At 39.2% G+C, this 27,118-nt stretch overlaps 1 protein-coding gene across 8 annotated transcripts in view; it reads right to left on the bottom strand.

Moving 5' to 3' along the window:
• Positions 1 to 27,118, bottom strand: part of B3GALT1 (beta-1,3-galactosyltransferase 1) — a 513,181-nt gene that overhangs the window by 73,497 nt on the left and 412,566 nt on the right. For 2 of the 8 annotated variants that reach the window (XM_026492627.4, XM_026492628.4), the window contains exon 1: positions 22,327 to 23,023. The exons of 4 other annotated variants lie outside the window; for them this stretch is intronic. The gene's annotated coding sequence lies outside the window, so the exon portion shown is untranslated. Of the gene's footprint in view, positions 1 to 15,352; positions 15,485 to 22,326; positions 23,026 to 27,118 lie in introns of those variants that run through there. 2 more of the 8 variants (XM_044381516.3, XM_057318296.1) reach the window with 2 other exon arrangements.

Below are 27,118 nucleotides of genomic sequence, written 5' to 3'. Positions count from 1 at the left end.
TTTCAGTAATATTCCCATTTTGATATGGGCTATAGGTGCTTTCCCAGGTAAAGTTATAAGAAAGGTAGGGGGATTTGGCCTCTTAATCGATATTTATTCTGATGCTAACTAACAGTAAATATTCAAATGATGATTACTATAGAATTGGAACATCCTGGGTCACATAGCTGGTTTACTGTAACACGGCATTCTTGAACTAAATAGAAATTACTAACAGCCATATGATGGTTTGACAAATAAACAAGTGAACAGTAGGTTGAAAAAAGTCCTCTAAGTTTGGGCATAAAGAGTAATCTTCCAAATACTTTGAAAGAGCGGGACACCATTTCAATTAGAATATCTGAAGCATGGATCTTTAAATTGAGCACTCAGAATAGCCAACTATCAGTTCAACCTTTCAATTAACTCATTAGCAGTACATTCAGGGGTGGGGTTAGGCCTCGTCTAGATTCAGAAGAAGGTGTCCTCTGGATTAGTAGATGGGCGGGAACGAATGGCCCCTTCATCTTGTCTATGGTTGCTCCCACATTGTTTTACTTAGGAACCAGCTAACAAGTATGCAAAATAGAGATGAGAGCTCAAAATACATGTGATTGAATGTGGTTTCTCTGACTTTGGAATTCTGTCCGGAAGTAGTACTTGAGAAGCCTATGTGGAGTAAGAAATCTGCCAAAAGAGCCTAGAATTATGTGCTCACTGACTTTTGTAACATTAGCCTGGGGAAGGTAAGGTAGAATTTATGGTCTGACCACTATTATATAGGCAACGTCTTGCTCTGCTATAGTGAATTTCTTTCTCCTTCTATTATTTACTCATCATTAGGCCTATAGAAGGCCCCAAACCTAACATGTCTGCTGCTTGTGACTTCTATTATTTTATGTATCTTTTACGAGGTCCTTTGTAGAGGTGATCTCCTTTATAGAAAACCATTTAAAAGTGCCAGTCATGAATCATATCCACGAGTTATAAATTTAATATTGTAAAAATGCATAGGAAATCAGGGCAAAGGAAATGATGTTACTATTGCCCTTAAAAATTTGTATACACAAACATAAATATATATAATAGTATAATTGTGTTTATACCTTGAAATATAATATGTACAGTATCCAAAAGTTGCTTCTAAATTATCCGGTTCTGGAACTCATGCTAAGTATGCAAAACTATTGCTCTAAGAGCTAACAGATTGATTAATTAATTAATTAATCCTAAAAACATTTGAATTAATATTTGCTGATAGGCCCATTCATTCATTCATCAACACAACAAACATTTACTGTTGCTCTCCTCAAAGTAATGCATTGTACCATGGTGAATAAGGTATTTCCCTTTTCCTAAGAAGCACAGAGAAATTTTTGATGACAGTGATTTAGAGGCTCCAGATCTTCCCTGCCTAAGGGGTTAAGGGAATGTTTTCTTTTGACTGGGGAAATTCTGCATTTAGGAAATTAGGAAACATTTGGACAGCTCTATTAAATGATAATTACTTTGACAGGTATCCATAAAGTTTAATCATTATCACTGCATATCTTTAGAAGAGCTGGAGAAGAGTAACATACTTGGCATGTTATGCATTTGAAAGTGCTAAACTGTTTAGTTGATTAATAAGGAAACATAAAACTGGAGTGACCTTTCATCTTGTCATTGGGAACTGAAATACATATGCACCTAATCAAAGGGCCCTGTGCTGCATATCTAAAAGTTAGGAACATTACTGATTCACTGGGTCTCCAAAATATAGACTGCCTGTTTTAAAGAGCATTTCTACAAGTTATAAACGGTACAGGTTAAAGTGATAATGTGTAGTAGTTAAAAACAAGGCTTTCCAGTTACATAGACTTGATTCAAATTCTGATGGACTCATTTATTAGTGTGACCTGGCAGCGGATCTAACCTAAACTTGCAATTTCCTTGTTCATAAAATAAGAATAATAATACCCACCTCACAGGGTTATTATGAGAATTAAATTAGATAATGTACAGAAAGCCTTAAGGACACTGCCTGGAATCGAGCAAGTGCTTAATTAATAGCAATATTGCTAGAAAAAAATATCATCATGATTTTCTTTTCAGGTCACTTTTCAAAATTTGAGACCAATTTAAGAGCACTTCAATATATTGCACTAGCCTGTGCTTCCACATCAAGTAAGTAATGTGGAGGTTTACTCTGTAGCTTGTCAATGAAGCAACATGATTATGCAGTCTACCAACTAATGTCTGGGACTAGAAACTCCTTTTGGTTCCCATTAATGAGCTAGCTTAAATAAGAAATATCCTTTCACTTCAATAAAAGTGTAAGATATGAATAAAATGTAGCATAACTTGCATTTGGTAAGTTATTGATAATGGTCAGATAAGCAAAACACGAGCAGAACAATTTCCTTCCAGTTTGTGTTTAATTATTAGTTAGCGTATCGGTTGCCAGGTTCTGGTTAAGACTGCCTCTCCGAATTCCAGTACGTGTGCAAGGGGACTCCCACATAAATACTGCACTCTAGAATTATCCCTGTGTGTACTCCCCATCCCAATCTAGCCCCTTTCCTTCCCTCTGCTGTGTGCAGGAGAAGAGCGGTTCTAAGGACAGAACCTGCTGAAAACAGCCGCACGAAACCATTTTAGTCATCTTTGCTGACAAGTCAAGCGCACATGACAGAATATATTCAGACAGCAGATACGGACGACAGTGATTCACAGCATGCAGAGGCTCCAGTAAGCCGGCACTGGGGCCACCTGCCTGTTAAACACATGCATATTTAGGATGGGATGGAGAGAGAAAAAAAGGGAGAAAATAACTCATCACAGACTTCCCAGTGTATGTCAGACACTGTGAAGACATCACATGGTACCACACTTAATCCTCACAAAAAATCTCGGGATGCATCATTAGTTCATATTTTTAAGTCAGGAAACCCTGCCCAAAGGACATAAGTAAAATGCCTACCCCAGGTCACGGAGCCAACGAGATGTGGAGCTGTAATGTGAATACAGAGCTGACCCCAAAGCCTACCCTTCTTGTACTGCACTCCACTGAAGCAAGGAGTCATTTCACTTCTCTGAGAAGATTGATCAGTTCTTGGTAAGGGTTTATTGAACTCCTAGCCGCTGGCAAGGGTGGGGCTAGGGCAAGGCGCAGTGATGTCACTGTGAGATGCAGAGTTTGACTTCATGGAGCTAATTTCGCTGATACCTTAAATTTTCTATATCCATTTACAATACTCAGAATTCAAGGGTACGTAATGGCCTCATTAAAAGGGGGCACTGATATAAAAAATAAAACTATAAACCCTTTAGAGGAAAACATGAAAGAAGATCATTGTGACCTTGGGTTAGGCAAAAACTTCTTAGGTTTGGTACCAATAGCATGATCCATAAAAGAAAAAAAGGTGATAAATTGGACTTTATTAATATATATAAATTTTGCTCTGAGAAAGACACTACTAAAAGAATGAAAAGACCAGCCACACTCTGGGAGAAGCTATCTGCAAACCACACATCTGAGTAATGACTTGTATCAAGAATATCTAAAGAACTCTCAAAATGCAACAACAACCCAATTAAAAAATGACCAAAAAAATTCGAACGGACCCTTTGCCAAAGAGGATATACAAATGGCAGCTAAGTCCATGAACGAACACTCAATCTCATTAGTCTTTAAGAAAATGAAAATGAAACCCACAATGAGCTATCACTACGTGCCTATTAGAACGGCTAAAATAAACTCTAAACAAAACAAACGAGCAAACAAAACAACCGACAATAGCAAGTGCAGAGGAGAATATAGACCCACTGAAATGTCCACGCATTGCTGGTGGGGATGCAAAGTGGTACAGCCACTCTGGAAAACACTTTGGTTGTTTCTTGCAAGGTTATATATATACTTAGCATATGATCCAGAAATTCCACTTCTAGATATTTCAGATGAAATAAAAACTCATGTTTGTAAAAAAAAAAAAAAAAACCCCAAAACAAAAAACCAAATAAACCAAAACCCCCTGAATGTATTATTTATATTTGGCCAAATCTGGTGACAACCCAATGTCCCTCAGGAATAGATAAGCTAAGGAATAGATAAACAAACTGTGGCACATTCATATACCGAAATACTACTCAGCAATAAAAAGGAATAAATAATTGATAAATGTAAGAACGTATATCAGTACATATCATCTACAATGCATTTGGATGAATCTCAAATGCATTATGCTAAGTACAAGAAGACAGACTCAAAATACTGCATACTGTATGATTCCATTCATATGGTATTCTGGAAATGAGAAAATTATAGAGACAGAGTAGCTCTGTTCTCTGTTAAGGATGGGGAGAGTTTCACTAAAAAGAGGTGGCGTGATGGATTTTTTTGGTGAGTAGGATGATGGAACCATTCCATGTCTTAATTGTGGTGGTGGTTATATGACTTTATATTTGCCAGAACTCATAAAAACATAAACCAGAAGTGAAACTTGTTGTGCATAAATTTTTAAAATATAAAAATGAAAATACAGAACAGAAAAAAAAGAAGGCACTGGGATTTAGGAAATTCAGCAAAAGACTCGATTCTTGTCTACCTAGCCTTGCATGAGAGTAGAAGGCACCTGGAGGGGCTGGGGTTTGGCTGCAGTCTTAGTTCTCGTATGCTCCAGGATTTGCGCAGGCTAGACTTAACAGCTACAAGGTCTCAGAGCTCAGAGGCTTCTCTGCCATTACTGGGACTGGCCCAGGATCCCCAGAGTTGCTGAACTGCCTGTCCATGGGCACCAGGTACCCCCAGGAGAATCCCACTAATTAGGTGCAGTTTCAAATACGTTTTTCTTTCTACTGCGACCTAGCTCTTTAAAGGTGGATTCAATGGAAGAAATTATCGTATTAGTTAATCCTGTAAAAGTACGAAAATCAGGCTATTCTGGAAATATATCAGCTTTTTAAGATGACTAGCATCCTGGCAAGCAATAATTTCCTAAATGAAATAGCAAAGGTAACAAGATTCTAATTTACAATTAAGACATTAGTAAAAGCAAACAGGATCCTAAGGCACCTTGACTATTGTTAGAATCTTTCCATAATTGCCACCAAGCACAAACTTTGCAATTTCCAAATGTCTCATGTACTTCAGGCAATGTTAAGTACATTTTAAAACAGGGAAATTTTAGGTGTCTTGTGAGTTGCTGGTGACAACACCAAGAAAAGATGCATTTTATGAACTTGGCAGAGGCAAATATCTACTTGACACACTTGGAATACCCTTTGTTTTTCCAACTGTCAGTTTGAATATCTAATATTTTAATTTATGTTCTGATATCTTTGAGAATAAATGTGTTCCTGTCATCAAAATAACCATGTCTACTCGGAGTGAAATTTGTAACTGCATCATTGTTCCTTATTGTATAATCTGGACTGCACCTGCCACACGAGTGAAAGGGCTTTCTTCAGAAGGTAACGTTGCAAATACTAAGCAGGTCTTTTTGCCCACCATTTCTCAGATCATGATGACTTTTATTTTATTCAAGTAAAAAAAAAGGAAAAGAAAAAAAACTCCAGTTAGATGCAAATAAACCCAGTCCCGTTCAGAGTAGATAAAGATTTTGGTTGTGGGGAAGCTGGAGTATATGTATGACTACGGTGCTCAGAAGTTTCTTCATATATGTAACAAATGCCTTCTGAGTTAGTGCTGTAAAGATTTATAAACTTTTGTCATACAATTCTCCTTTTGAGAAGATACTTTATAATGAAATTTAGTTAATTATAGATAAGTCTAACTACATCGCTTGCTTTTTTCCCTCAACCTTGCAAGTTAACAAATATTTGTCATTTTGCTACATGACTGAGGTTTCTAGACAAAGTTTTATTTCTAAGTTTTACCTCATTTCCTAGGGGTAATGAGGAGAAGTAATACTAGGAGACTCATGTACAATGGGTACACTCACATCACTGAATTTTAAATGATCCCTCTGTCATTCGCAAATCCCTTCTTTGACACTGGTTCCAACTTTGATTTCCCATTGATAGGTTTGTCAGACCCACTCACGTGTACCTTCCTGCTCTGGATACAAATCAAGTAGGTAAAAAGATCTTTAGAGCTTTAGTAACCTAAGGGGGCCAAACGACTTTGCATACTGCCTGGGTGAGTGTGTGTGTGTGTGTGTCTGTGTGTGTGTGTGTGTGTGTTAGTTATTTAAAATACCTTAGAATGTTTAGGAGAATCCTCAATAATCCCTCACCCCACTGCCTGTTAATGGGGAAAGAGGGCTAGCAAACGAGATGGCAGACAGATAAAGGAAGTATGCTTTTACTTGGTCACAAAGGTGTTATTCACTTCTCATGTGATAAGTTAATAAATGGCAACAGAGTTTGGATGCTCCTGGAAGATCCTTAGCCAAATTATGAGGAAGGTATCAAGAAGGTATAAACTTATTAGTGCTACAAGGTTTCAGTAAACAATACATTTTCGACTAGAGAGTCAATGTCCATGATTCATTGGGTCTGTCTTCATTCAGAGAAGAAAAAGCATTTTCTAAGATACATTATCTGAGTTTAAATTTAGGGTTTAAAGCACTTTTAAATGTATGTACTGTCTAGTCAAATTTGGTATCCTGGTACATTGTCATGAAAATGTATTTGCTCCTTATACAACAGGTATTTTTTTATGCGATACAACAGAGGCAAGCCAAATAAGAAAAGAATAACATTCATTTGGTTAATGGGCAAATTCTAGTTATCAATCCAATTGTTAAGAAATAACAGCTATTCTGAATTACCTTGGATCAAGAACAAGAGATTTATTGATAATTTCTATTTTCCCTCTAGGAACATGTCTTATGTTCCAACCAACCTTGACAGAGTTTACACCTAAGGGCTCCCACATCCTTTTGAACTCACAAATTTGCCATAGCTCCAAGCAGAACAAGAGGAAAGAACATTCTCATTAAACTTTCTACCTGGGCTTCTGTTTCCCCTCAGTGTAACTGTTCATCTTCCACACACATAGACACACACACACACACATAGACACACACACACATAACAGTGATTACGCTCAGCCACATCATACTTCCATAATGAATCATGAATCATGAGAATCTAATTACAGTCAGGAATCACGCTCACACCGTCACACTGGGTCTCCAGGCTGCATTTTCAGGTAAGTCACTTCACATGGTCACAGTGATCAAAGGGTGATATAAAACAAAATCTGATGACCTCAGAACTGGATGGGATCCCTACTCCTTTCAAAGTGCCAGTGGGAAGTGCAGTGGGTCAAGGTTCTTGCCTCCACATTACCTGGTGATGGTTCACTCAAAGGCAGGGAGTGCCGGCAATACCCAAAGGGAGAGCCCACACAACCACATCCCCGACTTGCTTTCTCTGGTCTTTGTAAAGCAAGCACTACCAAGGTTTCCTTGATTCACCCCTGAGCAGTCAGTCTACCTGCACAGACCAAGATCCAGGGTAGAAAACCATTACTTATTTTACCTATTTCCATGTACTCGTGTTCTAATAAATCTGGAGCTGAAGGAAAGCAATATGAGGAGTCTTCCCTGATTTGCATTCATTATTTGCTCTGTTATGTTTTGGGCCCTTTAGGTAATTTGGAATAAATCAGGAAATAATTATTTTTCTTTTTTTTTAATCAAAAAGTATGTTTATCTAGGAATAGAATTATAAAACTCATTAAACTCTCAAAATGTGTTCATTTTACATATTTATAAAAGTGTATTCAAGATGCACAAATAAAAACGAATGCTTTTTTAAATATTTATGCCAAACTAAATTAGACATTTATAAAACAATAACAAAGTAGGACTATTTGGGGGGGCCTAACCCAGTCACGTCTTTGGGCTTCAGAATGCATGGGCAATGCCCACACCTGACTGTGCACATCCTCCTCGGCTGTGCAGACAGCTACCCCCTTGTATGCTTCTACTATTAATCACTCTGTTTAGTCCAAAGGATGCACTATACAACCTAATTGAAAGGGAGAAGTCAACTTCGAAGGACTATAATCTACTTAGGGTTAATTTATGAATATGATGATGGAGGTTAATGCTGGTACCCCAGTGAGGTTATTTGGAATTCAATGACTTGAGTAGATGAGAGTTTTGTAAAGGAAAAGGGCACTTATGTTTAATGTAGGCTACAGTACCATTTGGAGCTCTTAAACCTAAAAAAAGAGAATGTTTCCACTGCAACAAATCTTGCTGTTGAAAACTAAGGTAATTGTGTGTATAAATGCAAGGTATCTCTTCCCATGGCACTTAAAAATGGAGTTCTTTCATTCCATATCTTTTAAGCATAGAGTGATTTCATTTCCCAAAGCATCTCCTATACTTCCATGTAAATTACTCTCGGCTGAGTTTTATCCCAAAGTATTGGTCCCGTATGAGAACTCTAGGGTTCTTTGTCTTCAAGGATATGTTTGCAGCCCATGTTTTCCTTTGTTCCTCTTAAGTCTATTTAGTACTTTTCTTTAAGGGCTAGAGATGACTCCAGTGCTCAAAAGTCTTCTGTTTTTGAACACAAATACACTAGCTTCTATTTTCACACCTGAATAGTTTACTAGAGTTCTCAAAATGACTCTGTTGGACATGAAGTGTGCTACTGAGAAGGAAAAACAGACCATAATTCGTCTCCTCTTTTGTCTCCACAGATGCTGTCCAGTCTATGCTTGATCTAAAATATGCAGCTGTTATGCACATTTCAAAGTGTTTATTTACTTTTTTATTGATGACTTCATTAAATCAAAGTTGTTCCTGTATGCCCTTCTAATCCCTGCTAAAAAAAGCCAACTAAATATTGAAAGAAAATGTTAGTTTCTCCAATCATTACTCTCATGAATATTTTCAGCATTTATTTTATATTTCAAGGCAGAGTCTGCATAGTTATGCACTTACAGCATTTTTAGAATACCTGGTATCATTCTATATACAACCTAGGTAGTTGATAAGTGTTCATTGTTTTACATGGTCTTAACCATAAACACAGCTTATTAAGAAACCTAGAGGTCGCCTGTAGGATATATATCAGTACTACTGTGAAGAAAAAAAATGCATTTTATTAACAGATGTAACTTTACTACGTGGCTGATGAGTTTCAGGTTAATTCACCCTCTGGGCAAGAATGATAGCAATTGTTTTAAAATCGCAACTCTAACAGAGTTCTTTTTGTGCTCTAAAGCAAGCATTTTTTTGGCAAAAGATTAGTTTTTACAGAAGAAAGAATTTTGCCTTTGGGATCGTATTGGTTTTCTCACTATTTCAACCTTAACTTAGCTAAATTGAGCCACTTCTGAAATCCATCACATCAAATGTTCAACCTTAATTCTTCTCTAGCCTCTCAGGGAAAATTTGGTGGAGTTCTTTCTTCACAAAGGAGCCTGCACATATCCCAGACTCTAAGTGTGAAGGGGTGTCGGCTCAATCAACACATAAATAAATCATTACGCAAGACATAGCTGTCTTCTTAAATTTTACCTTTTCACTTCATTAGGTTTTTTTGGGTCCAGATTTCCTTTGTATTCACAAAACATTTTCTTTCTTTAAAAATGTCTTAAGACCTCCTAGGGTTTTTGGTTTACCTGCCTAGCAGGAGTAGTGGTCTGCTCCAGAAGAAGAAGACCCATTTTCTCTTTCTTTCTTTTTCTTTCTTTCTTTCTTTCTTTCTTTCTTTCTTTCTTTCTTTCTTTCTTTCTTTCTTTCATTCATTCATTTAAAAATTTCTGAAGTTATCTTCTCAGCATTGTTACGGGGATGGGCGCAATTTCTCTCAAAAGAGAATTGCAACTGCAAAGGAATCAGAGTAGAGGAAAAATAGCTCTCTGTTGAAATGCCAGATTCTTGGTGGAGCAATCTGAATTTCATGCAGTGATAAGTATTGGTATTGTTTTACTAGATTTACATGAAAATATCTTTAAGTTTTATTTTCATTTCAATTATCAAGTGATATGTCACTGTGCTAAGGACTATAGGGAATGAAAGTAACCCATTTTGAATCAGAACAAAGAGGCTGACAACTACTAGGTGGTGGTTATGAGGGTGTTCACTTTTTAAAAAGTTACTTGTGAAACAGTACATATGCATTTGATGTACCTTTTTCCATGTACTTTTTTTTTTTTTAACTAGAAAAGGGGAAAAGTGAAGTCAGAATCTGATCATTTCCTTTTCATATCTGGGCTTCCTCGCTCCTCGAAGCTCCAAATTGATCCAACTAACATTGATTGCGTGCCTACCACGTGTCCCCAGCATTGTGTGTGGGGGGGAGTCATTGCTGAACAAGAGGCGGATTGCTCAGAGAGAATGTGGCTATTTAACAGACGTGAGAGTCTATAATATTTGTGTTCTTAAATATGCATAGATTAAATGTCTTGGTTCAATGTATTTGTAGGAGTCAGAGGTTTTTTTTAACCTATGGAGATGTTGGGGGTGAGAGAGATTCAATTTCTTATCTGTATGTCCAGATGTTGAACTTCATTGCTTTGGAAAGACTGAACAGAAAACCAGAAGGAGGCTTAGGAAAGAGCAGGAGCTCCACGCACCCTGGCAAGTTACAAATCTGTGAGGTCCTGGGCCACTGCCCTGGGTTAACATACCAGAGCTCTCTCTTTAAAAGAAAAAAAAAAATTATTTATTTGAGGGAAAGAGAGAGAGAGTGGGAGGGAGGGGCAGAGGGAGAGAGAGAATCTCAACGCTGAGTGGAGACCTATGCAGGGCTCTATCCCACCACCCTGAGATCACGACCCCAGCCCAAACAGAGAGTTTCCACGCTCAACTGACTGAGCCATCCAGGCACCCCCATGTAAGAGCTCTTTTAAATAATCTCTGCTCTTCTCACACTTCTGTTTCCCTTTAAACATGCAGTGAATAAATGGAAAAAAAAAAGCCTTATTAGAGTATCTCCGAACAATAGCCCAAGAATGAATATAATAAAAATAAATACGTACATAAAGAAAAGGACATGCTTTGAATCTACGGACTTGAAATGCTTCTTCCTGAGAACAGCTGTCTAACCTGTAATTGTATTTGTAACTTTTATAAATGGACTCTTTCTTCATGTGTGCCGTTTCCCCAAGGATGGAGCATGGGGGTGAGGGACAGGGGTCTGATAATGGCAGCATTGTGAGGGAAATGGTGTATTAATCTGGCATCATCATCTGAAAATCTATGTTCTGCAGAAGAAAAAATTGCTACTAAAATTCAAACTTGAATTGTTTTGATTATTACAAAGTGGGTGCTGAAAACAGGCTAAACGATCACTAGGTGACCACTATTTCACAATTTCACACTATTTTCTATTATTTTTTCATTTGGAAAAGTTATCTAGAGTCTTAGAACAATGCTGTCAAGAAATGCCCTGCTGATGAGAGGCTGCTCGCAGGGAGCTGAAGGTCAAATAGGCACACATAATATTGAATTTTAAAGCCCCCTGCTGCACTCCAGGTTCAAATACGCTGTACCTTAAACCCTGTCTCCAGTGCACACAATGGTATATATAGTGAAAATATCATAAGCACTGTAACATGTGTATCAAAGACATGGGTGACATCCTTTATACCCCTTTTCTTCTCTTTGTAGAATGTTCAATTATTATCACATATTTCTTAAGCATCCTAATGAACTGATGATAAGAAATAAGAGTAATACTTATTAGGTCACTTAAGAAACTACTGGCGAAGCCAGAGGCATGCAAGTGTCAGCTGCTATTCTTTAGATCAGCCTATGTCTTAATAAATTCACAAGGTAAAATTAATCTGGTAATAAAACATAATTTTCCTTATATCTGAAAGAAAGTGGATAAGGACTAAAAAAAAGTCCAGCATTTCATTTTATCTCAGAACAAAAAGGGTGACTGTGATGTTGCGGCCTGATTTTCAGCGGGTCCTTCTTGTCATTTTAATGCATGACACTGTCCTTGATTACCTACTTGCTCAGCATGTTGCAGGTAGTAGGTTGGCCTGATTATTACTGAGGACAATTGCTCCTGTGATATCCAGCTTTCTTCATTCATCAGAGCAATTCACTTTCTCGTACCTGGGGCCCTTATACTCTAGGTGATTCACAAAAGTGTCCCTGTCATTGTAATTCCAGACATGCTAATATTACAAATTGCGGCCTCTAGTCAAAACTTAGCTCTCTTCATTTAGTATGAAATGGGACCCTTTCCTTTAATCAGAAACTTAAGTATAAATTCTCCCCCTCTGGTCTAACACAATCACATAGCAGAAACAGATCTTCGTGGTTATTACTTTTGTGTTTAATTTTTCATGTGAAGTAAACTAAGTGTGGCTGTGTCCTTAAATGAACTCTCAAGTCCCTCTCAAATGACCTTCCTGGCTGTTAATTAGACTTTCAAACTAGTACCTTGGGTTGGACTCCAGCTATGACAGAAAAACTTGAGTTAAATAAATCCAAGAGCGCAGTCATGTATTTTTCATATTATGCTTTCCCCAGGAGCAGTTAAACTTAAGTAAACAAACCCTCAAAATGGTGTCTGAGCTCTAATAACATCCTTATAGGCCTAGATGAACACAAAATCAATGCAAATCTATGGAAATTCTGCACTAACAGGATACGCATTTTGCAAGATAACAGAGTAGCTTATTACAGACATGGCTGCAGACGCCCCTTCACACACCGGCATGCCTCAGTCTTCCCCTGCGTGGTTGCCTCCTGCTGCCTGTCGGCGTGGAGAGAAAAGCTGCAGCAGCTCGGACCGCGCAGCCCGTAGAAGCCACCCCTGTGCTCCTGGGTTGCAGCCACCGCCCTGCCAACTTGGTCGGAACAATCAGCTCTCTGACCTCCACTCTCTCCTTTTTGCTTTCCATGGTACTTTAGGGATACTTTCATTTTAATATTTAGGTTGCATTAGAAAATATACAGCTGTTCTTCAGTAAGATCTTTCGGTGTGCCAGGCACTATGCTAGGTGATTTACGTATCCTGACATCACGTGAGTAAAGAATTACTACACCCATGCTCCACTTCTCCACCGAGCACCAGGCTGTGTGGCTGCTGAGCCCATTTCCAGGACAGCTTTCCAGCCCTCTATCTTCTCAGTACAAAGCGGTACTTTACAAACAAGGACGCCGACGCCTAGGGAAGTTAACGTTACTCAACTGGTAAATAAAAAACCAAACAAACTATAATTGAAGCTGGTATGTAAAGCCCGTACTCTTAGCCATTGTCATATGCTGCTGCTCTGTGTGCACCTTGAGATTGGGGACAGTGTTTTAGTCAATCGTTCTCTCTTTTGCATTTTGCACAATGCTGGCATTTAGCAGTTATATTACATGCTTGTGCTCATCTTTTCGAAGGATCTCTTATTCGCTATGCCTAAAGCAAAAGCCCAGCCCCCAGAGCCAATTGGCCATTTAGAAAACATTTTTGGAGGGCTTATTCTTCTTTGGTGGGGAAAAGGTGCTGCAAGGCTGAGGTCCCACCACACCTAAAGCTTCTCTCTCTACCGACTATCCACAAGGACACCACGCTCACGGGGACATGTTTTGGTACGGGTAACACACTTACCTGGGCCACCGCTGACTGAGCCTGGCCATCAGCCGGATTGTGGCCCATGAGATAAATCAATGTGGGCATGCTGTGTAATAATTAAGTGAATCAAGTTCCCTCCCTGAGAAATTTGAATGCGAGACACACAGAGAAGGCACTCATACCAAGAGTTATCCATTAGAAAAATGCACCAAACTCAGGTCAGAAGACAACAAAAGACATAAGGGAGCTTAAGTCTGGCAGAAGACAGAGCCAGGAGTGGAGGCGGCCAAGTCAGTGAGGAGGGTGGGGTCACTGTGTGGCCCACCAGAGTTGCTGGCGTGTCCCCAACGAAGACCAGGAAGCACCTCACTCCTTCTATTGTATCCCCGTCACTGTCTGAGAGCCACTGCTGAGGCAGGGAGGGGTGGGGGTGGGGGGTAAAAAAATGGTGAAAACACATGATCTCAATCTTTAAGGAACTATGATCTAATGAGGCAGATGCAGGTGTTCACAGGTGATTATAATCCAAGACTAAAAATGCTTGGATGCGCTGGACTATATATCAAAGGGCTCTCCAAAAGGGGCTCCTGGGACATTGTTACATGGTCTCATTACAGGCCTACATGACAAAGCTGGAGATGGAGGGAAAGGAGAGGAAGAGAAAGGGTGGAACCTGGGAAGACTAAAAAAGCAAAACCCTATTATAATTCCATTCCCATTTGAATTCACATATTTCAGTAATTGTCTGCAGTGCTAAAAGAGAACCTAACCTTTTTCTTAATATCATGTTTAATAAAAACTATCTCTTAGTATATTCTGAGTGAGTTCAGTGCTCATTAGAGTGAGGGACAACTAAAAGAGTTACAGCACCACACAAGGAGGAGGGGCGCTGTGCCGACATCCTCAATCCTGAGCTGGGGAATTTGCTCCTCTCCTTCATCTGAATTATGAGCTGGCTTTATAATGCATCTTGGATGTCCCAGTGCTGGACTGACCTGGCCCTCAGTTACAAAGTAAATAGGAAATCAAATCAAATCAACCACAGGCTGCCCTTTGTATATACAAGACCTGGATAAGAAGGGGCCCTTCTCTCTTTTTCAGACTGTGGTCAGTCCAGTCCTAAAATTACTACGGAGAAGGCCACATCCTTCCAGAAACTTAACTGGTCATTCTTTTCCAGCCCATGATCAAGCTACCTGTACAATGGAGGTCACTGAAAGACAGCTTTGAGCAGTAGTGTATCTTGGCCCTCTAGACGTCCAGGGTCATAAGGTTTACAGAGCTGGCCTGTCGTGTAGTGATCTCGTCTGGATAGGTAGACTAGGATGCTATTACACATAGCCCATCATTACCCTGAACTAAATGGCCATGAAAGCAAATTATGCCCCTCAGCCTAATAACAGCTTATACTCGGTGAATGTTCATGGAACGCCAGGCCCCTTGAAGGCACGTCTTCTTCTTTACCACTCCCTCCCAGGTAGTGGGTGAAAATAACTATGATTAGTCCCATATTACAGATGAGGAGAGGGTTACTTGAGAAAATAAGTTCCTTGTCCCAAACAATATGGTCAATAAGTGGTGGCGTGATGGGATTTGAACCCACTCATTTGGACTTGAGATGTTGCTCTATTTATTGCTTCAGTATGCTGCTTCCCGGCATTCGAAAGAGTATTTCACTCTCCTCCAGAGAGAACGGAGTGAAACCAAAGAGTGTCTGCCTCCTGCAATAAGCTCCGGTAAATCTGACTGATTTCTGCTCAGGCCCCAAGATTCTCTTGGATATCTACATCATGTCTTTCTCTTCCCACCTCTGGAATTCTGCTGCAGTGACTATGGGTTTTTTTTCTGCTTCTGCAGAGGTTCTCTGGTTGAAACTCACTGACAGAGAGCGGTGCTGTGAAGTGACTTCTTCTGCCTCCCACAGCTTAGCCATGTACTCGTTCAGTCCACAAGCAAAGCACTGCATATTTCAAATTCCGTCCCCTGAGTAGACACAGTCTGCAGTTTTAGCCTGCCGAGCCAAATTAATTAGAGATGAATATCATAATAGAACAGCATCGATCGTAGCATATCACTAAGAAGTGTTGGTCTGTGTTAATTAACGTGATTTGCCATCAGCACTCAGTATATTTATATACAATCAGCATGGGTATTTGTCCACATAGACCAATACATTTTTCAGTAGTGGCGGAACTCACCTCAGAAATGATCCATATGTTCAAAGGCTTGTCCCTTTTGCCTCTCCCCAACCCCTGCCCACCACACACATTGGTGGCCTAATTGTCTCAATTTGGCTGCTTTAAAACATAATGCGTAACCTTTGGAAAATCTGAATATTTGTTGCGGAGAAGTAAAAATTGTTGATATAGATGTGAGAAGCATCCTGGGAGACAGACTAAGAGAAAATCCCTAGGCAAGTCCAGCCTGCCTATGGTCTCCCTTTCCCTGAAAGAATCTGAATATTTCATGTTCATGTAGTTCTACTATTATGCTACACTGACTGTCATTTCCACAATAAGAGCTTTATTTTTAAAAAAATTAAATAGTGTCTTTTAAAAGGCAAATATCTCCTGGAAAGCTAGGGGGTTATAGGTCATTTATCTACTTAATCAAATTTGTCCAAATTTCTTTTCACTACATTCGGTTCAGAAAAATTGAGTTTAGGAATGAGTTTTAGCTGGGGGTGAGGAAGGGAGGTATAAACTTTGTAGCACTGGGTCATTCCTGAATGTAGGAAAGAGACGAAATTCTTCCTCTCCTCCTCCTCTTCCAGAGAGCTTCAGGGGGACACTCTCCCTCTGCAAGTCGGTTGGGTGATTTAATCCAGACCGAGCTTAACTGTGCCATGGACTAAAAAACCGTCTGTGGACTGGCTTGAGCCGTTAACCAATGCATGTACCGTGGTTTCTAGAGGAAACCATGCTTTGAATGTTGAACATCTAAGTTACAAACCAACCTTTGGAATAGCATCTTTTTGAAATTGGGGACTGTCTGCCCCTGCCTCCAGGCTGTATCTTCACCCTCCACCTCACGACACACTTGACACACGCACAGACACTGACTGTTCAAGCATGGAAATGCACATCAAAACAGAAGGCTTGAATGCAGTGCATGGCTCTGTACACAAAGCCAAAACATCTGGATGAACTGTAGACCAAGTATGCTATCCAGATGCTTAAAAATAATGAGTAGGGCAGGTAATACATTTGTGTGATTGATGTTTTTACCTTTTAATTTTTTTCTTTTTTTGTATTGAGTAGCCCCAGTCTCTGTAACTGCAGTGTTGCTTGCTAAAATGTGCCTTTATTCCTGAGATGCAGGGAGTGTTGAACTCAGTGGGTGCATTAAAGACTGTGGGGGATTAGCTCTGGGTTGTCCTGTAAGATGCGGGCTTGGCGTGGGTCAGGTAAAGGGGAGCAAGGTGAGTGGCCCGACTATATATATTCCGTTTTATCCTTTCCCTCCCTTTTGGCACTCTACTCTGGATCGGAGGCTTGATCTCAGCTCTGATTTCAGCTATTTTAAGCCTCCTAACTTTCTGTCCTCTTTCTTATATGTGTCCTGTGAAATCTGATTCAAAAGCAGGATGTACTCTATTGCCGTTTTTCCCCAAAATACGATCAGGGCCACAAGCATAGGAACCCATTGGATATTTAGTGTGAATGCTGATTTGTAGGCCTCCTTAGCTCTTCTGACTCAAAGTTTCTGGAGACTATGTCTTGGGAGTCTGTCTTTTAAAGAAACTCTCTAGGTGAGCCTAGTGCAGACTTAAGAGAACTGCTGCGTTTTAGCCTTGTTCTGATTATCGTGGCTCATGAAACTTTTGCTCTTCAGTTTTATTAATCTATAGAATCTAGAAATTAAAGTGATGGTGGAAAAGTTCTAAATCTAAGTATCAGGGTGCTTCTGAAAAGGTAATGTAAGCAAGTTAGGAACTTGACAACATTTCATCATGGATACTTGCTCTAGAATCTATTCTTAAGTATGTCGGCCATTTTTCTATTCTAAAATCTGATTTCCATAGAAGATCAATAGGGGAATATTTACACTGCCAATACGGTAACCATTTATTATTTGATTTTTCCAAAATCCTTGCCTCTAAGCAATTGGCATTCAAAACAAATCATTCCTTCATTAGCCATAATGATACTTTATTGCCTTTGTTCTGAAGTATTCATTTTATTTCCATTATCCCTCTTGTATAAAGCAGGCACAAAATGAGCAAAGCCCAGTTTATCACCGCAGACACTGAACAGAGAAGCTAAACAGATGCAATTGGATGGGTTTCCCCCTCAGACTAGCAGCCAGAAGAGTTCCTCTGCTCTAAGAGCCCCCAGATTAGTCTGTGAGGAAGCAGTATGAGTGAAGAATGTCTAGAATGTAGAGCTATAACTCTTCCAAAATCATCGATAAGCTAATTTATTGCTATTAAACCAATTACCAAGTGAGTTGTTTGGCATCAGGACAAACCACCTGATAAGTGAATTTTTTCCACATTTTCACGGGAAGAGCAGAAGGAAAAACGTGGAGACTGTGGGGAGAGTGCATTTCAGAACCTCTGCAAAGGCTGGCTCAGTGGAGACACCGGCACTCCTAGAAATGAAAAAAGCTTCACGAGGGAGTTTTTAGTGTCTGAACTCAACACTCTACATAGAAAATGGAAGGTTAAACAAGCGGCTTAGGGAACAGGAACCTCAAAGCTAGGTCCGGATTTTGCTTCTCAGCAGGCTGCCTGGTTGGGTTTCACCTGCTGGTCAATGATTCTCCTAGCCATGCATGGCTTTAGACCAATAGCCACCCCCCCATGAGGGACATGGGACTCACTAGCAGTTTCTGTAGAGGGGCATGGCTCTGGGTATTCCTGTAGTCTGGACATGTGTGAATGGCCTTTGCTATTACCTTAGTTTTCCTGTTTTTTTTTTTTTTTTCCTTTACATAAATGAGTGCTACTCACAGTCCTGTTTCAAACTCAGGTGTCTAGTTGGATTTTGGCTTTCAGTTTCCACAAAATGGCCCCTCTCTCCAATGCTCCGCATGCAATAGGACCTTCATCATTGCTGGTGGGCTGCCTGGTATATGGTTCTTTTTCAGAATCAGCCTTGGGTGCCAAGGAAGGTAGATATTCTAACAAGGCTCCACACCCCACTTTTCACATGTAGATACATCCTTCGAGTTGAGGGTGCTGAATACAATCGATGCTGTTTGCATTTAGCAGTCTCATCTCTCCTGGGTCACTGAGGAAGCATCTCAGTTCTGTTTATCTCAAATTCAGCCACTCTACTGTCAAATAGTGGCTCCCCAAAAATGGTTGCCAAAAAGCCATGTGACTAAGGTATCAGTCTTATGGTTTCCAATTATTGTGAGGTTCTATACTGTAGTGCTTTTTTTTTTCTTTTTAGAGTTTTGTTCAAGAGGTTTTTTTTTTTTTTTTTTAAGATTTTATTTATTTATGTGACAGAGAGACAGCCAGCGAGAGAGGGAACACAGCAGGGGAGTGGGAGAGGAAGAAGCAGGCTCCCAGCGGAGGAACCCGACGTGGGACTCGATCCCGGAACGCCGGGATCACGCCCTGAGCTGAAGGCAGATGCCTAACGACTGCGCCACCCAGGCGCCCCTGTTCAAGAGATTTTAATTTCTTAGAACTGAAATGCACTTTCCTCTCAGGCAAACCTGATCTAGAGAAGCCACTAACTGAGAAACTAAAAGGTGACTATTATTCTCCATCGATGACAAGGCCTGCAGTTTATTAAAGAACAAAAAGACTATCTCTTTCTAGAAATAAAGCTACACAAATGGTATACAAAGTCACATGGGTCTCCTCATGACTATAAATGCAATATGCTTTACATTTCTATTGCCTTTGCACGATTAATATCAAGCAGTCTTCTTTACTTTCATCTGTAAGTACATTGAAATTCTTGTCATAAAAAGTAGAAATGTTTTATGAGTGTTTAAATATACACATAAAGGTTAAAAGTATTGCTCTCTTTATTTTTAAAATTTTTCTACAATATAATAACTCATCTTAACTTGAAAGGTCTGCCGAACATAATACCTATTATGCTGTTCTTTGTTTCCACTTTTCATCTTGAAAATGCTTCCATTTTCAAGTAAAATCCTCACTGCATCTTTTAAAATCTTTTTATAATGTAAAAGTACTTTATGTGTAAAAAAAAAAAAAAGGTAGACAATATGACTTTCAGTAGCTAAGACTCTCATGGAACAATGCAGCGTTAGGCATAGTGTCTGATTTTCCTGCGGAGGTATAAGACAGACTCCGTAAAGAAAGAATCCATTTCTGGACCTTGTAGCATCCATTTTTGTCCCATGTGAGCATAATGCCTACGGCCCTAGTCTGGCCAGCAGCTGTTTAGTTCCTGGGTCTTGACAACCCCCTTCCCCAGCCTCTGCAGTGCTGTCTGCAGCCATCTACCTGATCCGTAGATCAGAATCTTGGTGCCACTCCCGTGGTGCCTTAATTAAATCTTGCAAAATACTCCAGGAATTAAGTTGCTAGGGAAAAACTAGGGTGTCTAAATTAGCTGCTGAATCACACAAGCTTCCACTTTTCTGAATATCTCATCAACCATTTCTTGCTTCTTTCTCGCCTTCCCCTCCATTGGCTGCCCCAACAGCCTCACTCCCACAACACGGATATCTTTTAGCAGTCCAAAGTGGTGCCTACCAAGCAGTCCCATAGCCGTACTGGGACTGACTCTTTTCTCTGAACTGACTACTGTTGTCTACGAGGCTGGAGCACCATTATACTGATGACTCCTACTTTCTTAAGCTCTTGGAAGGATTTTATTTGGAATGGGCCCACTGGCAGGAATAGTATTTAGTCCGAAATTCTCCCCTGGCCAGATTCCCTCCTCTACTCCCACTTCAGGGCACACACCCCATATTACTAATACCTGGGAAAACATACTGGGTGGGTACCTCCACCCAGGTCTCAGATGGTCCTCTCTTGCCCTTTAGTCAAGCACTTGTTGCCTAGGGCCCTGCAAGCCCTGACTAAGGGCTTGCTGGTGTTAGGACACATTTGAAATAACTCGTTAGTATCCAAAGGAACTCCAACACTTTCTCTGGATGGACAAGCAATGCAAATTTATGTGGTCAGTCATTCTGCAGTCAGGTGCCAAAACATGATCCCCAGGGGCTGGTACCTTATACCCGGCATTAACAAATTATGGCACGAAGGCCAAATATGTCTTGTTCCCTGTTTTGTTTTGTTTTCTTTTAAGACTTATTTATTTATTTTAGAGAGAGAGGGACAGAGACTGCACAAGTGGGAGGGGCAGAGGGATAGGGAGAGAAAATCCCAAGCAGATTCTAAGCCAAGCTCTGAGCCCATCATGGGGCTCAATCCCAGGACCCTGAGATTATGACTTTAGCTGAAACTAAGAGTCGGACACTTAACTGACTTTGCCACCCAGGCACCCCTTGTTCCCTGTTTTTGTAAATAAAGTTTTATTTGAACACAACCATGATCACTGCTTATTACCTGATGTTTATACCTGTTAGCCTGCTACAACACTGGAGTTGAGTAGTTGTGACAGAGACCGTATCACTCACAAAGCCAAAAATACTTGCCATCTGACCCTTCATAAAAAAAATTCGCCAACCTCTGCCTTATGCTCATCCATTACCTCATCTCTCTGCTTGGATCCTAAGTAAAGTCCTATCTGAGGGGCAAGTACGCAGTTACTCAGGTACCAACTTGGTTGAACTCCAAATTATTTTCAGCAAAAGGGATGTAATCTATTTTCAAATTAGTGACATCTGATTAAAGACATTAGTATATGAAGAGGAAAAAAAGTCCCCACAAGGCTAAGCTCAAAGACTTCTAGAAGAAATTACTTTTAAAAAATGCAGCCTAGGGGCACCTGGGTGGCGCAGTCATTAAGCATCTGCCTTCGGCTCAGGGCGTGATCCCGGCGTTATGGGATCGAGCCCCCATCGGGCTCCTCCGCTATGAGCCTGCTTCTTCCTCTTCCACTCCCCCTGCCCGTGTTCCCTCTCTCGCTGGCTGCCTCCCTCTCTGTCAAATAAATAAATAAAATATTTTAAAAAATGCAGCCTAGAGAGAGGCAAACTTGAGATAAATTATTAACAATTATTGCGGTCCAGTAGGAATTCAGAAAATACTGATCCCACTCCTTAGCTGGGGCTCTCTCTGCAGTTCATTTCCTCTGACCACACCCTGCTGCTAGACAAATTCAGCCTCACTGCTTTGGAGAGAGAATTAGCATCGATTTTCTACCATTAAATAAAATATTACAAAGGCATGCTTATAAATGATTACATCACCAAGGCTTGCAAATAGACAAGATAAACATTTTTTCCTTAAGCTCATCTGCTAAATTGAACCTGATAGAAAGAAAGCAAAATTTCTCATGTAAATCAAATGACTAGACATGCTGACATTTTGTTTCACAAAGTAGTCTTTCTACAAGGTTACACATATGACTACTAAAATTTAAAATGGCTGAAGGAAAGGGTTTTACACTCTATTGTGCTAAGTTTTATTTTTTTCCTCTGCACTGATTAAAATAAAGGAGTTGTCATGTCAATGGGCAGAGTCCGTTACATTGCTTTTATCAAATGCAAGGAGGTGTAAATACAAACTGTAAAGTAGAAGAGAAAGATCATGACTCACCGTCTGACAGCAAAGCTATTAAACATAATCAAAGACTCAGAGTGAACTCACGTTGCCTTTCAACACATTGCTAAAAAACCCTTTTTGCTGTAGAACTAGCATAAAATGTCACAATCCTGACACTGCTGTTGGAGAAACTTGGTTTAAGGCATTTAAAACAACTTCAAGACTGCAAATGAAGAGAAGTTACTTACCATAGGGTAAGTCACACTGCATTTAGTCTGGACACAAGGCCGCTCAAACTGTGATCAACAATTGATTCTAAATTCGTCTTTCAGGGCATTATAATCTGAAATTTTAGGACACTTCTTGGTAACTAAAATACATAGTTTGTTGAATGAACGCAGGCTCACCCATGTTCACAACAAAGTCATGTTGTCTTTTACGAAATACAAGGACAATGATTTATTCTCAGGAAGTCAGTTGGACCATGAGGTAAGGTACATGGTTCTATATTGAGAAGTGAAAATCCTGCCCGTGGTGTAGGATTCCCAGACCTTGAATGAAAGCAACAGATGGGCAGGTGGATGGGACATGTAGGTGCAAGAGAACAGATATGACAATCCACAAGTGTCCTGGGCATTACCTGAAAAGAGCCTATTTATTTTCTGCTCATCACTCCTTTAAAGGCATGTGTTCCAAAATCCACTTGTTACAATACATCTGTTTATGAAAATGGTTGTGAACCAAAGGACTTTTATGAGTTCTGTGGGAAACTTAATCACAACTATTTAGAAGTTGAAGCTAGTCTTCTAAGGCCGGCCTCTGGCCAGCCTTGCAATGTTGCTCCATCTGGCTCACCAGATTTGCTCTTTGGACTTCAGGCTCTGAAGCAACATCTACTTCCACTTGACTCTCCATGTACACTCAGCATGGAGCCTGGGGCCCAATAGTTACTTAATAAATGCATGTGGCCTAGATGACTGCTAGAATAATTCTCATCACTTATTATTAAGCAATGTGAAAACACAAAGATAGAATTGGTAACCTGTCCAAGGAAGACTGGCTTTGGTTGCCAATATCCACTCAACCTCTGGCCCAATAAGTTTGACCTCAAAATTTTCTCCCATATATTCCATAACAGTAAGTCACAGACACTAACATTTATTCAAGTGTCCAATGTGACTAACCTATTATAGAATTCAGGCTTCATACTCTGACTTCAATACTGCCTCTGGCTCCTTATAATTTGTTGTTAAGTTTCTCCTTCAGAAATTCTGGATCATACACTTCCACATGGTGGTTCACTTTGAACCTTCCCCTTAGTCTTGGTACCTTCTGCTACCTCAGCTCAGAAAGTCCCTGCTCTAACATCTAACACTTTGGCACCCCTTGACCCCAAACCTGGCCTACCACAAGGAACCTGACTTGAAAGGAATAAAATCTCAGGAAAAACTTCAACAGATATTTTAATTTCTGTTTCCTTCCTTAAAGCCTTGTGGATCTTTGAGAATTTTTAGCAAATGTAGGAGGAGAGACTCTTTTCTCAATGATAAAAACCCAGAATTTTCTAGTTAACTCTCATCTTAGTGGGTAACTGATGGTTTTTCTTAGGTGATCTGCATGAAAGGACCTGTCACTCCCAACTGCCAACCTTCATAGCAATGACTCAACAGGTTGTTTATCACTAAAGTGTTTAGCATTATTTAACACTCTCCATATACTATATTGTGCTTCATCTGTACTTCCCGAAGAGCTCACATCACTGCTCACCTTGTGTTATATTTATTGTTTTCTTTCTTTCTTGCTGTACTTTGGTAGCTAATTGAGGACAGCTCTTTTGTCTTTCTTACTCTTTGTATTCCCCAGAACATAAACAATGAAACTTGTATAAATAAGGACACTAGGAATGCCTACTAAATGTAAGAAGAGAAAATGGGAGCATATGCAAACATACCCAATTCTAGTTTGGTGAAATGAATATTTAGCTATTAGATTGAAATGAGATTTTTGATTAGTTTTTTGTGCTTAGTTTTCATAGTCATTATCAGAATTACATATGTGTTCTAAAATCCTGTATAGGCAACAAATAACATCTACCCCCCTATATCTACCCACACTCTTTCGCACTTTTGATTATCTACAGGTCAATTTCTGTTGATGCTTCCCACTTTCCATTATACTTGCTTAATGTGATCCCAGATGAAATCATAGTTTCCTGCTCTAGGCTCATAGAGTGTTCATGTGGATATTTTTTCTTTATTAAAAAAATTATACTTGGTAATAAGCATGGGCAAAGTGGAAATTAGCTGAATTTTTCTTAAACCTCTTCAACCTTTAGGTGCTCTTCCTCTGCCTGCAATGGCCTTCTACTGCTCTTTGGATGTTCTACGACCTCATTTAGTCCCAAATCTCAAACTGAATCTCTGTAGTTCTCCTTACAAAATATGTTCTTAGTCTAGTTCTGCTGGAAAGTTTCCAATATATGAATTAGTCATATGACGTTAATGAATGATAGCAGCTTAAGGCATTTTTCTGGTCCAGAGGGATTTGCATTTTGATGAGGGCAATGCCCTAACCCAAAGGATGAAATTGCTAATGGTAGAACTTAAGTCTTCAGAGATAGCATCAAGGGGTCAGAAAGACTTCCAACCTTATCATATTGGCTGCCAGCTCTAACAGTGCAGAGGCCTTCCACTCCCACAATGCAGTCCCCCTTTATCATCATGAAAAATCAAGAAATTATATTCTATGTAAGTCCCAAATGCTGACATTGGCAAATGCTGAACTCATTAAAAAGGGAAAATGTCAACACAGTGGCTCGAAATAAGTTTTGGATTTGGTGGGAGGAGGAGGGGGAAGAAAAGAAAGCAGGAAGGGAGAGAGAAAGGCAGGAAAGGAGAAGAACTCTTAACAGGGAATGAAAGAAGTATCTCTTTAATCTGAATGTTACTGTAAAATATATTAATAGAATGCATGTATTTTTAACACACTTCTGAAATTAAATTGTATGTGTTAATCTAACCTTTTATGAAATAAAAAAAAGATTGATTTACAATCTGTGGGGAAGAGGGACTTAAAAGACACAACAGATTTAACAGCCATTAAATGTAATGTGTTAAGATTTTAAAATAAATTTCATAATTGTAGCTCTGTATCTTAAGCTAGTGTGTAATAAGAAATGCTAGTTTTGACAAACAGGTGTCTCAGGGCTATTTACCCAATTGTTATTAATTGAAGTGAATGACCAATTTGTCATCTCTAAGAAGGGTGGAAATAGAGTTCTGTAGTCACATATTTTTGAAGAAAGTCAATAAGAAATGAATTTGCTCAATAGCAGGAGAATTCAGCTGTATTTGTTGAACACATGACTTTTTTTGATCTTTTTGGAAAACAATAAATCACACACTTGCAGAACATGGTGTTGGCCTTGTGTTGGCTCATACATACCCTCTTAAAGATGTGGGTAAAAGTCAGGGGAGGGCTTGAGAGATGAACCCACATCAAAGAAATCAATGCAATGGGTTTTCAAATGCATTACTGTGCTGACTCCTAAGTTTCTTAAAATTTTTTAAAATTTAAATTCAATTTAATTAACATATACTGTATTATTAGTTTCAGAAGTAGAATTCTATGATTCACCAGTTGTATACAACACCCAGTGCTCATTCCATCAGGTGCCTTCTTAATGCCCAGTTACCCCTTCCTCCCACCCACCTCCCCTCTGGCAACCCTCAGTTTGTTTCCTATAGTTGAGTCTCTTATGATTTGCCTCCCTCTCTGTTTTCGTCTTATTTTTTCCTTCCCTTCCCCTATGTCCTTCTGTTTTGTTTCTTAAATTCCACATATGAATGAAATTACATGGTGTTTGTCTTTCTCTGACTGACTTATTTCACTTAGCATAATACCCTCTAGTTCCATTGACATTGTTGCAAATGGCAAGATTTCATTCTTTTTGATGGTTGAATAATACTTAAGTTTCTTAACTAAACTTTGAAACTTTATAAAGATGTCATTTTATTTATTTTTTAAAAAGAAAAATTGGGACACCTGGGTGACTCGGTTAAGCATCTGCCTTTGGCTCAGGTCATGATCTCAGGGTCTGGGGATTGAGTCTTTGCTCAGTGGGGAACCTGCTTCTCCCTCTGCCTGCTGCTCCTTCTGTTTGTGCTCTCTTTCTCTGACAAATAAATAAATAAATATAAAAAAAAAAACAGAAATAAAAATTAGTGAAATAATTGGAAAGATAAGAGTTAAAATTTCGTCTAAATTGAAATACTCAGGTAATTGTATAGCATGAGTTTTATAGAAATTCTAAAGCAAACAGAATAATAATAATGGTTGTTAATTTAAGTTACTTAGGAAAAAACTAATCTGTCTCATGTATCTTTGAAATGACTCTACACTTCTTAAATTATCCTTTGCTTCTCCCTTTCCATCCATAAACAGTTTATGAGATTCAGCAGATTAGATGCAGATGAAGACTTAGATCTGATATAATTATGTATACACAAGAAGATGGAAATTATTAGAAAGAATTTAAGAGACATGGAGAATAATATCAGAATATTAATCATATACATATATAATTGTAGTTCAGTTAGAGAGACTAGAGATAATGGAGGGGATACAATAATTAAATTCAATATTTAGCTGAAACATTTTCAGAACTGATGAAAAACATGACTGTACATAGAAAGAAAGCACACAAAATGCCAAGAGAATAAATTTTTATAAATATACACCTAGACAGACCCAGTGAAACTGCAGAACATCAAAGATAAAGAGAAGGTGTTTAACATAGCCAGGAGGAAAAGACAGAACAGCTATAAAGGATAAAAATCTGACAGTAAGATTCTCAACACTAATGGAACCCATAAGTCAATAGAATAAAATCTTCAAAGTGCTGAGAAAAATAATTTTCAATATAAGTATAAAAACTACCTTTTAAGAATGATGATAAAATATGCACATTTACATTAAAAAACAAACAACAAAATAGAGTTTCTAATAAGAGGTGATCATGAAGGGAATATTGAACTTTTA

This window comes from Ursus arctos, unplaced genomic scaffold (assembly GCF_023065955.2).
Source record: "Ursus arctos isolate Adak ecotype North America unplaced genomic scaffold, UrsArc2.0 scaffold_1, whole genome shotgun sequence".
Taxonomy (NCBI): Eukaryota; Metazoa; Chordata; class Mammalia; order Carnivora; family Ursidae; genus Ursus; species Ursus arctos.
The sequence above is the reverse complement of the archived record's forward strand: the minus strand, read 5'-3'. Positions and strand labels throughout refer to the sequence as shown.